Consider the following 11,489-nt stretch of genomic DNA (forward strand, 5'->3'; position numbering starts at 1 on the left):
CCACCTCACCCCCTGATACATGATGACATCAATGAGCAGAAGATCCTAGAAGTCACCCACAAGATGATGGAGCTGCTGACTGGAGAGGTGACACTGCTGGGAATGCTGGGACATTATACAGTAACGCTATGAAGGGATCTGGGTGATGACGGGATCATTGTGTGTGTCAGGTTCCTATAAGGTGTCAGGATGTGGCTGTCTATTTCTCCATGGAGGAGTGGGAGTATTTAGAAGGACACAAAGATGTGTACAAGGACGTCATGATGGAGGACCACCAGCCCCTCACATCAGCAGGTAATAGACAGGACTAAATCCACACGTCCTTTCATTATCTGTATGGAAAGAAGGAATTCAGTCTCTGGATGTTTCCTACAGGTAGATCCAGTAAGAGAACATCACCGGAGAGATGTCCCAGTCCTCTTCTTCTACCACAGGATTGTTCAGAGGAGAAATATGTCCCACAGGATCATCAGGTAGATGGAGATAAGACTTCATGACATATTCTCTCCGATCTGTGAAGGTCTTAGCTGAAGTCTGTTTTTTTCGTAAACTGAAGATGACCATAGACATTAGATGGTGCCTGCAGTTTATCTTCGTTTCTGGCACTTGATGCTGCTGCTTGGAATAAAGTATCAACATGGTGGAGATCTGCAGCTATGTTTCTCAGATAACTCCTGTTCAAATATGATCTGACAGGGTTAAAGCTAATGTTTTATTTTCATTTAAAACCTCAGTCTGGTGACTTCTTACAATATTTGTTTCTCAGTTTGTGTATCAGGATGAAGATGTGAAGAATATTCCTGCCCCAGAGACATATGTGAGGGGCGATGAGCGATGTAAGGAGGAGATTCCTACAGGTAACTGCCCAGGTGAGTAGTAACCACTAGATAAAGCAGAGACGAGTGATAACACAATACAGAACATGGAGACATAGACTAAGAAAAGCTGGAAGGTGGGAGCTATGAGGGTCAGGAATACTGCTCACCAGGACCTCGGAGGAAGAGACTGAGATGTTCCATCAGTGTCAAAATATAAGAGACCTTATAAAAAGCAAAAATCGGAGACATGCCTTTCTAAATGTAAAGGAAAACATCATGTCAAAATTAAGACGAACATCTCAGTGGGAACAATGATGGGAACGATTTTTACCCCATAATACAATATCATTCCCTTTGCTATAATACGGATGATAGATCATAGTGTACAGCATGTTCAGATGTTCTAGATTCATTTGATACTAGATGCTAGTTGCCTATAGTTGATTAAAAAGATAGTATCAATCAGCAAACCGTGCAGGAACCTCTAAAGATTGCACTACAACAGTGTCACATGTCAGAGCCACCAAAATTTCAAGCGAGCAACCGATCATTTGTTTCTTACTTCACTACAAACAATTACTGTACTGATCTGAGTATTTTGAAGAGGAGTTTGGGGGTTAAATCTGTAACATTTTCTCAGATAATTAATTTATTAGGGGTCATTTACTAAGGGCCCGATTCGCGGTTTCCCGACGTGTTACCCGAATATTTCCGATTTGCGCAGATTTTCCCTGTATTGCCCCGGGATTTGGCGCACGCGATCAGATTGTGGCGCATCGGAGCTGGCATGCACACGACGGAAATCTGGGGGGCGTGGCCGAACGAAAACCTGACGGATTCGGAAAAACCGCCGCATTTACAAAAAAAAAAATTGGTCGCACGCACCATACTTACATGCACCAGGAAGAGATCAGTGAACTCCGACGCAACCCGGCGGACCTCTGCGCAGCAGCGACACCTGGTGGACATCGGGCGCAGGACTTTCATGAATCGCCGAAAGACGCGAACGCTCGTCAGAGAAGCCGCCGCTGGAACGCGAATGGACCGGGTAAGTAAATATGCCCCATTGTGTAAGGACAGGGATAGGAGCTTACAAAAGGGTATCTGTAAAATACCTAGAACTTGTTTAGGCAGATTTCACTTCCTACAAGACCCTACTTTGATGATTTATTTTGTTGATTTTATTTTAATTTAAAAAATTTTTATAAACTTAGATTGAACATTATCTTGGCAGATGACTGTACCAGGAGCTTGGAGGGACTTCTGTCGTCTTCAGACATTAAAGCAGAAGATTGTGATATTGCACAAGATAAAAATGAAGAGCACAACACTATCCCATACATAACCACAGTCCTTCACTTTGAATATCTACCAAGTGATCCTAATTCACCTACGGAGCCAAATATATGTCAAGAAGCCGAACTAGAAAAAATTAAAACCAGGCCATTTTTATGTTCAGATTGTGGCAAAAGTTTTAGACTGAAATCAGACCTTGTAAAACATCTGAGAATCCACACAGGGGAGAAACCATTTCCCTGCTCGCGGTGTGAGAAATGTTTTACAGACAAATCAAATCTTGCGAAACATGAGAGAAGTCACACGGGGGAGAAGCCATTTTCATGTTCAGTATGTGGCAAATGTTACGGCTTCAAATCAGATCTAGTTAGACATCAGCGAATTCACACATTGGAAAAACCATATTCATGTTCAGTATGTGGAAAATGTTTTGTCGACGAATCGAATCTTTTAAAACACGAGAAAACTCACACAGAGTGGAAGGCATTTTCATGTACAGAATGTGGAAAACATTACAAGGATAGATCATCTCTTTTTATCCATCTGAGAAGACACAGTGGGGAAAAACCATTTTCATGTTCAGAATGTGGAAAAAGTTATAGGTTCAAATCAGCTCTTATTGGACATCAGAGAATTCACACGGGGGAAAAACCATTTCCGTGCTCGAAGTGTGGGAAATGTTTTGCAGACAGATCGAATCTCATCAAACATGAGAGAAGTCATTCAACACATAAACAATTTTCCTGTTCTCTGTGTGAGAAATGTTTTAGTGTTAAAGCATATCTAGTCAGACATCAGAGAAGTCACACAGAGGAGAAGCCGTTTCTATGTTCAGAATGTGGGGAAAGTTTTAAAGAAAAAGGTAATCTCGTCAAACATCAGAGAATTCACTCGGGGACAATGCCGTATTCATGTTCAGAATGTGGGAAATGTTGCAATGAGAAATCGGCTCTTATTAGACATCAAAGAACTCACACAGGAGAGAAGCCATTTCCGTGTCTAGAATGTGGCAAAAGCTTCAGTGATAAATCAGGTCTGGTTAGACATCAGAAAAGTCTCACAGGAGAGAAGCCATTTCCGTGTCTAGAATGTGGCAAAAGCTTCAGTGATAAATCAGGTCTGATTAGACATCAGAAAAGTCACACGGGAGAGAAGCCATTTTCATGTTTAGAATGTGGGAAATGTTTTTATCAGAAGTCAGATCTTCTTATACATCATCGAATCCACACAAGGGAGAAGCCATTTGTATGTCCACAGTGTGGGAAAAGATGTAGAGATAAATCGTCTCTTGCTCAACATCAGAAAATTCACAAAGTTTAGACGTCTTTATCAAGCACAGAATCGGAAAAAGGGTAGAATGATAAACTAGGTTTTGTAAGGCATCAGAGAATTCACACAGCGGAGAAGCCATTTTCACTTCCAGGATTCCCAGATCAAGTTATACGTCGGTGGAGTCACGCGGGGAGAAGCCAATGAATTGCCTGTAGTTTAGGAAATGTCTGTACTTTCAGTCGCAATGATTGTTCGAACATATTGACAGTAACGAGCTGTGACTGTCATTCAGTGTCGGTGTCAGATTTAATATAGTCATAATATAGGTCATTGTACAATATGAATCAATGATATTGGAAGTACTGGGTTAATAATAAGTTCTGCATATTTGATATATTTTGTAATGTTAGACTTTTGTGATCTTTATTCTTTAGTTAGTTAGATTTCTTTCTCTAGCTGCAGTTTGCATAATTTTTGAAATCTATACATTAAAGATATCAATAAACTTGAAGGGGTATTCCTCCCATGAAGACAAGTTTCTTATATGTACTCAGGATAACAAAATAACACATTCTCTAATTCACTGTTATTAACAGAAATACAGCATTACACAGATATAAGTCCCACCTGTCTCTATCAGTCCTGGTGTACACAATTTCGGCTGCCCCTGGATCCGACCATTAATCTTCTGACTTTAGGGTCAGACAGGGCAGATTCTTCTCATGAAAAACTTCTCCTGTCTTCTCCATGCAATGTCTCGGCATCGGCCCCTCCTACCTACATTCCAAGACGAGTTCACACACACACACAGTGATAGCTGATAAGCAGAGCTGAGAATGTCAGTATGTGTTATATGCATCTATTGGATCTCATTGTTGTCACAGTCTATGGGGATAGTCCCTCAGAATTAAAGTCTTGTAGACTACCTGGACCACCGCGGGAGATAACGATGCCAGCCGCAACCCGGGAGTGGAGTCTAAGTGGACTCCTGGTCTTCGCCAGAGCCCGCCGCAAAGCGGGATGGTCTTGCTGCGGCGGGGAGCCACCAGGTCGCTCCACAGGTGTGACTGGGCCCACGGTGGCAGCCAAGGTAGGGACACAGGGCAGGTAGGACCACGGGAAGGCAGGAACACAGGAAGGCAGGACCATGGGAAGGCAGGACCACGGGTAGGCAGGACCTCGGGATGGCCGGCTGGCAGGACCTCGGATGGATGGCTGGCAGGACCTCGGAGCGCCACAGGATTACCGGACCACCACAGGATTACAGGACCGCCACAGGATTACAGGACCGCCACAGGAATACAGGACCGCCACAAGACTGATAAATATCCCCCATAGACTAAGAAAAGCTGGAAGGTGGGAGCTATGAGGGTCAGGAATACTGCTCACCAGGACCTCGGAGGAAGAGGCTGAGATGTTACATCAGTAATAATACAGAACCTTTTGGTGCACTGGAAAGAGTTTTCTCACAGCCAATGTTCATTTTTTGCAGATGACTGTACCAAGAGCTCAGAGGAACATATGATATCAGAATCTGAAGCAGAGGAACCTTATATGACAGAAGATACATCCGAAGAGCAGGACAACATCCCAGATGAATCCTCAGACCTTCACAGGACCAATCCATCGCCTGATCCTACTAAATTGGTCCCATCTACAGAATCATCAGGAACTGCAAAGAACATTATCATAAGTCATACAGGGAAACTGCTATTTATATGTTCAGAATGTGGGAAAAGTTTTACAGAGAAAAGAAGTCTTGTAAGACATCAGAGAATTCACACAGGGGAGAAACCGTATTCATGTTCAGAATGTGGGAAATGTTTTAATCAAAATAATGAGTTTCTTATTCATCAAATGAACCACACAGGAGAAAAGCCATTTTCATGTTCAGATTGTGGAAAAGGTTTTAGGCAGAAATCAGATCTTACCAAACATCTGAGAACTCACACAGGGGAAAAGCCATTTTCATGTTCAGAATGTGGGAAATGTTTTCTACACTTCGGAAGTTTTGTTAGACATCAGAGAATTCACACAGGGGAAAAGCCATTTTCATGTACAGAATGTGAGAAATGTTTTCCAAACATGAGAAATCTTGTTAGACATCAGAGAATTCACACAGGGGAGAAGCCGCATTCATGTTCAGAATGTGGAAAATGTTTCTCCTACACTGAAAATCTTGTTGTACATCAGAGAACTCACACAGGAGAGAAACCATTTTCATGTTCAGAATGTGGAAAATGTTTTTCCCGCATTACAAATCTTGTTTTACATCAAAGAAGTCACACAGGGGAGAAGCCGTATTCATGTACAGAATGTGGGAAATGTTTTGCCCAGAAACCACATCTTGTTAGACATCTGAGAAGTCACACAGGGGAGAAGCCATTTTCATGTTTAGATTGCGGAAAATGATTTTCTCAGAAACCGGATCTTGTTTACCATCAAACGCGCGTCCACAGTGGTAAAGCAGAATTCACGTTATAAATCGGGGGGAAATGTTTTGGCAACAGATTGCAGATGTTTTAGCCTTAGATTGTGAGAAGGAAGAAAGACATGTGTCAAGTAGCCATAATTATCAACAATATTTTTTTAAAGTTTATACAAAACAGGAAACTCAATGGACAAAAATATAAAAACAATTAAAACACGAAAATGCAGGTCAACTGCCTTCGTGATCCAAACATATCAGGTAATGTCATATGATAGTGACAGACAACCTGCTGCAGTTTCCCCCAGAACACACCATAGGAACACTAATGAAGTCAATACCACGCAATGTACTCTAGCGGCAACAAAAGTAAATAAACTACACAGTGTAGGGGTCTAAACAAAAAAGACCGAGTGTGTACCAACTCTATGAAACGCCACCAGGGCAATAATGGATATAGCAGTCCTGACGGTACAACCAACAATATACAGTGTGTATGCCAGATGAAACAAATGACCCAGATGACTGTGTGCAAAGCTAAAGACAGGGTGTTACCAGATGTATTATGGTGGTCCGGAGGGAGCCCAGGCAATGCCCCACGCGTATCGCCGCGGCTCCATTACCCTGGTGGCGTTTCATGGAGTTGGTACACACTCGGTCCTTTTTGTTTAGACCCCTACACTGTGTAGTTTATTTACTTTTGTTGCAGCTAGAGTACATTGTGTGGTATTGACTTCATTATTGTTCCTATGGTGTGTTCTGGGGGGCCCTGCAGCAGGTTGTCTGTCACTATCATATGACATTACCTGCTATGTTTGGATCACGAAGGCAGTTGAGTAGAAAAATTGTGGTTGGCCCCCTTTCACCCTAACTCCTATTTCTGGCCTAAAGAGGCACCCGCGTTACCCAGCTCTCAGCTACGCCCTATTTCATTCACTATAAAATTATGGAGTTGGGGGGACTCTTCAGCACATCTTCTGGACATGTCCATTCATACAGCCTTTTTGGCAGGAGGTGAAGACTCTCCTCCAGGCGGTGGTAGCGGTGGATATTCCACTCTCCTTTATTTTACCTGTTGAATGTCTCCCCTCAGCCCATGGCCAAGACAGCTACTAAACTGAGTTTACACATCCTCACGGCTGCGAGGTGTTTGATAGCGCAGTTCTGGAAAAGGCAAGCCCTTCCCTCTCGAATGGACCTACTCTCCAGGGTAAGGGAAACTCGCAGTATGGAATCCCTGACTGTCTCCCTAAATAATCGCATTTCATTGTTTGATAGAACATGTGAGCAATGGGATCGCTTCTGGGTAGAAGAGCGGGCGGGAGAGGGAGAGTGATATGGATACCCCCCTTTGAAATGTTATTTGTTGTTATTGTTAAGTATGAATGGCTTCCCTCTGTCTGTTTTTTTTTTTTGTCCTTTTCTACGTCCTCCAGGTCCCTCCAATGTAGGAGAAAGATATCGCAGTTTGAATCTACCCATAAATTTTTAGACAGAGACTTGTAGAAATGAAATATCTTGCGGGACTTGGGCCTGTTGGGTATAATTTTAATGGCTTCTTCTGTAAAGCTTTAATATTATGGGAATATTATACTGTTAGGCTTAGGTTTGAAGGAACTCTTGTTATCCCAATGGAAAGTGCAATTTTTAATATTCCATGGGACAAACTCTGTCTTACTCTCGTATTATTATTGAAAAATATGTACTTGATAATTCTTGTTATGTCTTTAATAATAAAAATACAATTTAAAAAAAAAGAGTGCTATTAGGCCGTCATAGAGAACTTATCATCTGCCACCCAAGCACTAGAACTTCTAGATTATAATTATATTAGCAGATCAGTAATAAAGTCCAAGGGAACCAGACAGTTTTTTATTTTGACCCCAAGGTAGAATTTTCTGCCTTTTGGAAGCATGAGCGTACCCAAGCCCTAGAGGCGCGCGCGCCAGCTTCAAAAGATTTTGAGTTCCTGAGTATTCCTGCATTCCAGTGTGTTCCTGTGTTGCCATGTTCCTGTGTTACCAGAGTCCCTCCGTGTTCCTGTGTTACCAGAGTTCCTTCGTGTTGCTGTGTTCCTGATTTCCTGTGTCCCGTGTGCCTGTGTTCCCTTTCTCATCTGCCTGGACCTCCCATTGCTGACCCTGGATTGGACATGACCTTGCATCTCTGCCGCCTGCCCTGAACTTGTGCCTGGACCCGACCACGAGACTGTCTTCCGTTAAGGTACCTTAACCTCGGCTGCCACCGCGGGCTAGTCACACCTGTAGAATGACCTGGTGGTACCCTACCTCAAGACCATCTTGCTTTGCAGCGGGCTCTGGTGAAGACCAGGTGCCACTTAGATTCCGGTCCCAGGTGTCGGCTAGTACCACCTCCCGCGGTGGTCCAGAGGATCCACTCATCCCGAATCCTGACAGTAAGATTCGGGGCCGAGGTTCTGCTTCCCGGTCGGCCCAATCTTGCCACCATTGTGGTTCAGCAATCCCGCTGGTTGTCGCTTAACGCGACCAGCTGGGACAGGTCACCGCCATGCTGCAACAGCTGCTAGCTGCTCAACATCAGCAACAGGTTCCAGAGATTGCTCCCGAAGCTGCTGCTACCCCAACCTGTCTTCCTGACGCTGAACCTAGGCTACGGCTGTCTATGCCCAACCCATGTCTATGTAACCCAGTGCTGAAGTCATGCCATCTCAATTTGTCACAGAGCGATCCAAGGTGGCATTCATCGTCAGTCTCCTCTCCGGGAAAGCCCTGGCCTGGGCTACCCCTGTTTGGGACAGAGACGACCCGGTCACGGCTACTCTCACAACATTTCTGGTGGAGCTCCAGTCCGTGTTTAAAGAACCTGCACGAGCCTCCTCGGCTGACTGTGCTGTGGAATCTGCGCCAGGGGAACACTTCCGTGGGATAATATGCTGTCTAGTTCTATACCCTGGCCTTGGAACTCTCCTGGAAAAACACGGCCCTGTCCACAGCTTTTAAAAAGGGACTCTCCTCTCACGTTAAATACGCTCTGGCCGCTCGTGATCTGCCAGCTACCCTGAGTGGTCTCATCACCCGGGCCACCCGGATTGACATGCGGTTTAGGGAGCGTGCCGAAGAGTTATGCCTGAAGCAACCCCAAGCCTGCCCACGACGCCTTCCTCACCTGGCTCCTGCTTTCCAATGGCCGTTCCAGCCTCCGGTCGTACCATCTGCAGAGGAGCCTATGGAGGTGGACAGAGCCAGACTCTCTTCCCAGGAGCATATCGGAAGACATCAGGGAAACTTCCTTGGGTCTTGCCCTATCCGTCCCCAGCGTCTGGGAAACTCCAGCACCTAGGGTTCTTGGGAGAAGTGTCCCTAGCTGTAAGCAAAGCTTCTGCACACCTCATTATTCCGGTGCTTCTCAGCCTTGGCACTGGCATCCAGTTCCAGGTCTCTGCCTTCTTGGACCCCGGTTCTGCAGGGAACTTCCTGGATGCCGCTCTGGTCTCCCAGCATCACATCCCAGTGGTTTGCCTCTAGAAGCCCTTAGTCATCTCCTCTGTCAGTGGCAAAATCCTCTCTGACCCGGTCCAGTACTGCATCAAGCCTTTGTCCTTGCAGGTCGGTGTGCTGCACAAGGAGAGACTGTCTTTTTATTTTCTACCACGGTCCACACCCTCCATCCTTTTGGGTCTACCATGGTTGCAGCTCCATACACCCATTCTTAAGTGGAAGATGGGGGAGATCCTTCAGTGGGGTCCTGATTGCCAGTCTCGCTGTGTGGAGATACCTCATTCAGTACCAGTCTTGGTTTCTTCTGTGACTCTCTAGCCCCTGGAGGGTCTTCCTGCTTGCTATAAGGATTTTTTTGACGTCTTCTCGAAGAAGCAGGCCGAGACGTTGCCGCCTCACTGCCCCTATGACTGTCCTGTGGATCTGCTGCCGGATAAGTCCCCTCCGCGGGGCCGTGTGTACCCACTCTCAGTACCAGAAACCGCAGCCATGTTGGACTATGTCAAAGAAAACCTGCAGAGGGGATTCATATGCAAGTCTCCGGCTGGTGCAGGCTTTTTCTTTGTGACCAAAAAGGAAGGGTGACTCCATCCATGAATTGACTACCGTGGTCTTAACCAGGTCAGTTAAGAACCGCTATCCATTGCCGTTGATCATGGATCTGTTTGACCGTCTTCGTGAAGCCAAGATCTTCTCCAAATTGGATCTTCGTGGGGCCTACAACCTCATTCGTATCCACCAGGGAGACAAGTAGAAGACTGCTTTTAATACCCGTGATGGACGCTTCGAGTACCTGGTAATGCTGTTTGGACTCTGTAATGCACCTGCCGACTTCCAGGAATTTGTTAATGACATCTTTAGAGACTTGCTTTATGTCTGTGTAGTGGTCTATTTGGACGACATTCTGGTATTCTCTCCGGATCTTGAGACCCACATACGACAAGTCCTCCATTTAAGGACCAATTGCCTTTACGCCAAACTTGAGAAGTGCCAATTCCATCAGCGGAGTCTTCCATATCTCGGCTATATCCTCTCCGAAAGAGGTCTCCGGATGGATCCTGCCAAGCTATCTGCAGTTCTTCAGTGGCCTCGTCCTGTAGGACTACGCGCTATACAGTGGTTTCTGGGCTTCGTGAATTACTACCGGCAGTTCATCCCGCACTTCTCCTTTCTGGTGTTTCCTATTGTGGCACCCACTAAGAAGGGTGCCAACCCCCGTCTCTGGCCTTCGACAGCTGAGGAGGCCTTCAAGAACTTAAAGTCTTATGTTTTCTTCAGCTCCAGTTCTTCTACGTACCAACACAGAGAGGCCTTTCCGTCTGGAAGTGGATGCCTCCTCAGTAGGGGCCGCTGTGGTGCTCACACAGAAGGGTCCCAAAGGTCGAACCCTCACCTGTGGATTTTATTCCACGACCTTCTCCTCCGCAGAGAGGAATTATTCTATAGGAGATCGAGAACTGCTGGCGATTAAGCTCGCCTTAGAAGAGTGGCGTTGCCTCCTGGAGGGAGCTTGTTTTCCGGTCAGCATTTACACGAACCACAAGAACCTCCTCTATCTCCAGACTGCTCAGCGACTCAATCCATGTCAAGCTCGCTGGTCACTCTTCTTCTCCCGGTTCGATTTCATCATTCATTTCCGTCCAGCTGAGAAGAACATCGAGGCTGACGCCCTCTGTCGTGACTCGGATGTCATTGCCGATACACAGCTGTCCGTGGACTCATGTGGCCATGGACTTCATCACGGACCTGCCGTCTTCATCAGGCAATACCGTCATCTGGGTGGTGACTGAACATTTTTCGAAGATGTCCCACTTTGTTCCTCTGCCAGGTTTGCCATCTGCTCCATGTCTTGCCTGCCAGTTCTTCCTCTACCTCTTTCTGTAATGCGTCTGGACAGAAAGACTTTGATGGAAACTCAGATAGAGGTTCTTAGTTTGGGCATGTCTTTCTCAACTACTTCACCATTTGATTGCTTTGCAGCCATAAAGGATCTTCACCTTTTCGCACGGAAATTTATTTATTTTTTTAAAAATTTTCACAAAGAAATTGACCCACACCACTTTCCAGCAGCACATGAACAGGCAGCATTAAGAGCCCTGGATGAATTGATGAACGAATAAGAGGGACTGATGACAACGGATAAGTTTCCTTCCACTCTGCTCCCCAAATCTAAGCTATTCCCATCATTCTCAGGAC

At 45.5% G+C, this 11,489-nt stretch overlaps 1 pseudogene; it reads left to right on the forward strand.

Annotated features, from left to right (window-relative positions):
• Nucleotides 1-253: 253 nt before the first annotated feature.
• LOC140066008 (uncharacterized) lies at nt 254-6,077 on the forward strand (annotated as a pseudogene).
• The last annotated feature ends 5,412 nt before the right edge of the window (nt 6,078-11,489 follow it).

This window comes from Engystomops pustulosus, chromosome 6 (assembly GCF_040894005.1).
Source record: "Engystomops pustulosus chromosome 6, aEngPut4.maternal, whole genome shotgun sequence".
Lineage (NCBI taxonomy): Eukaryota > Metazoa > Chordata > Amphibia > Anura > Leptodactylidae > Engystomops > Engystomops pustulosus.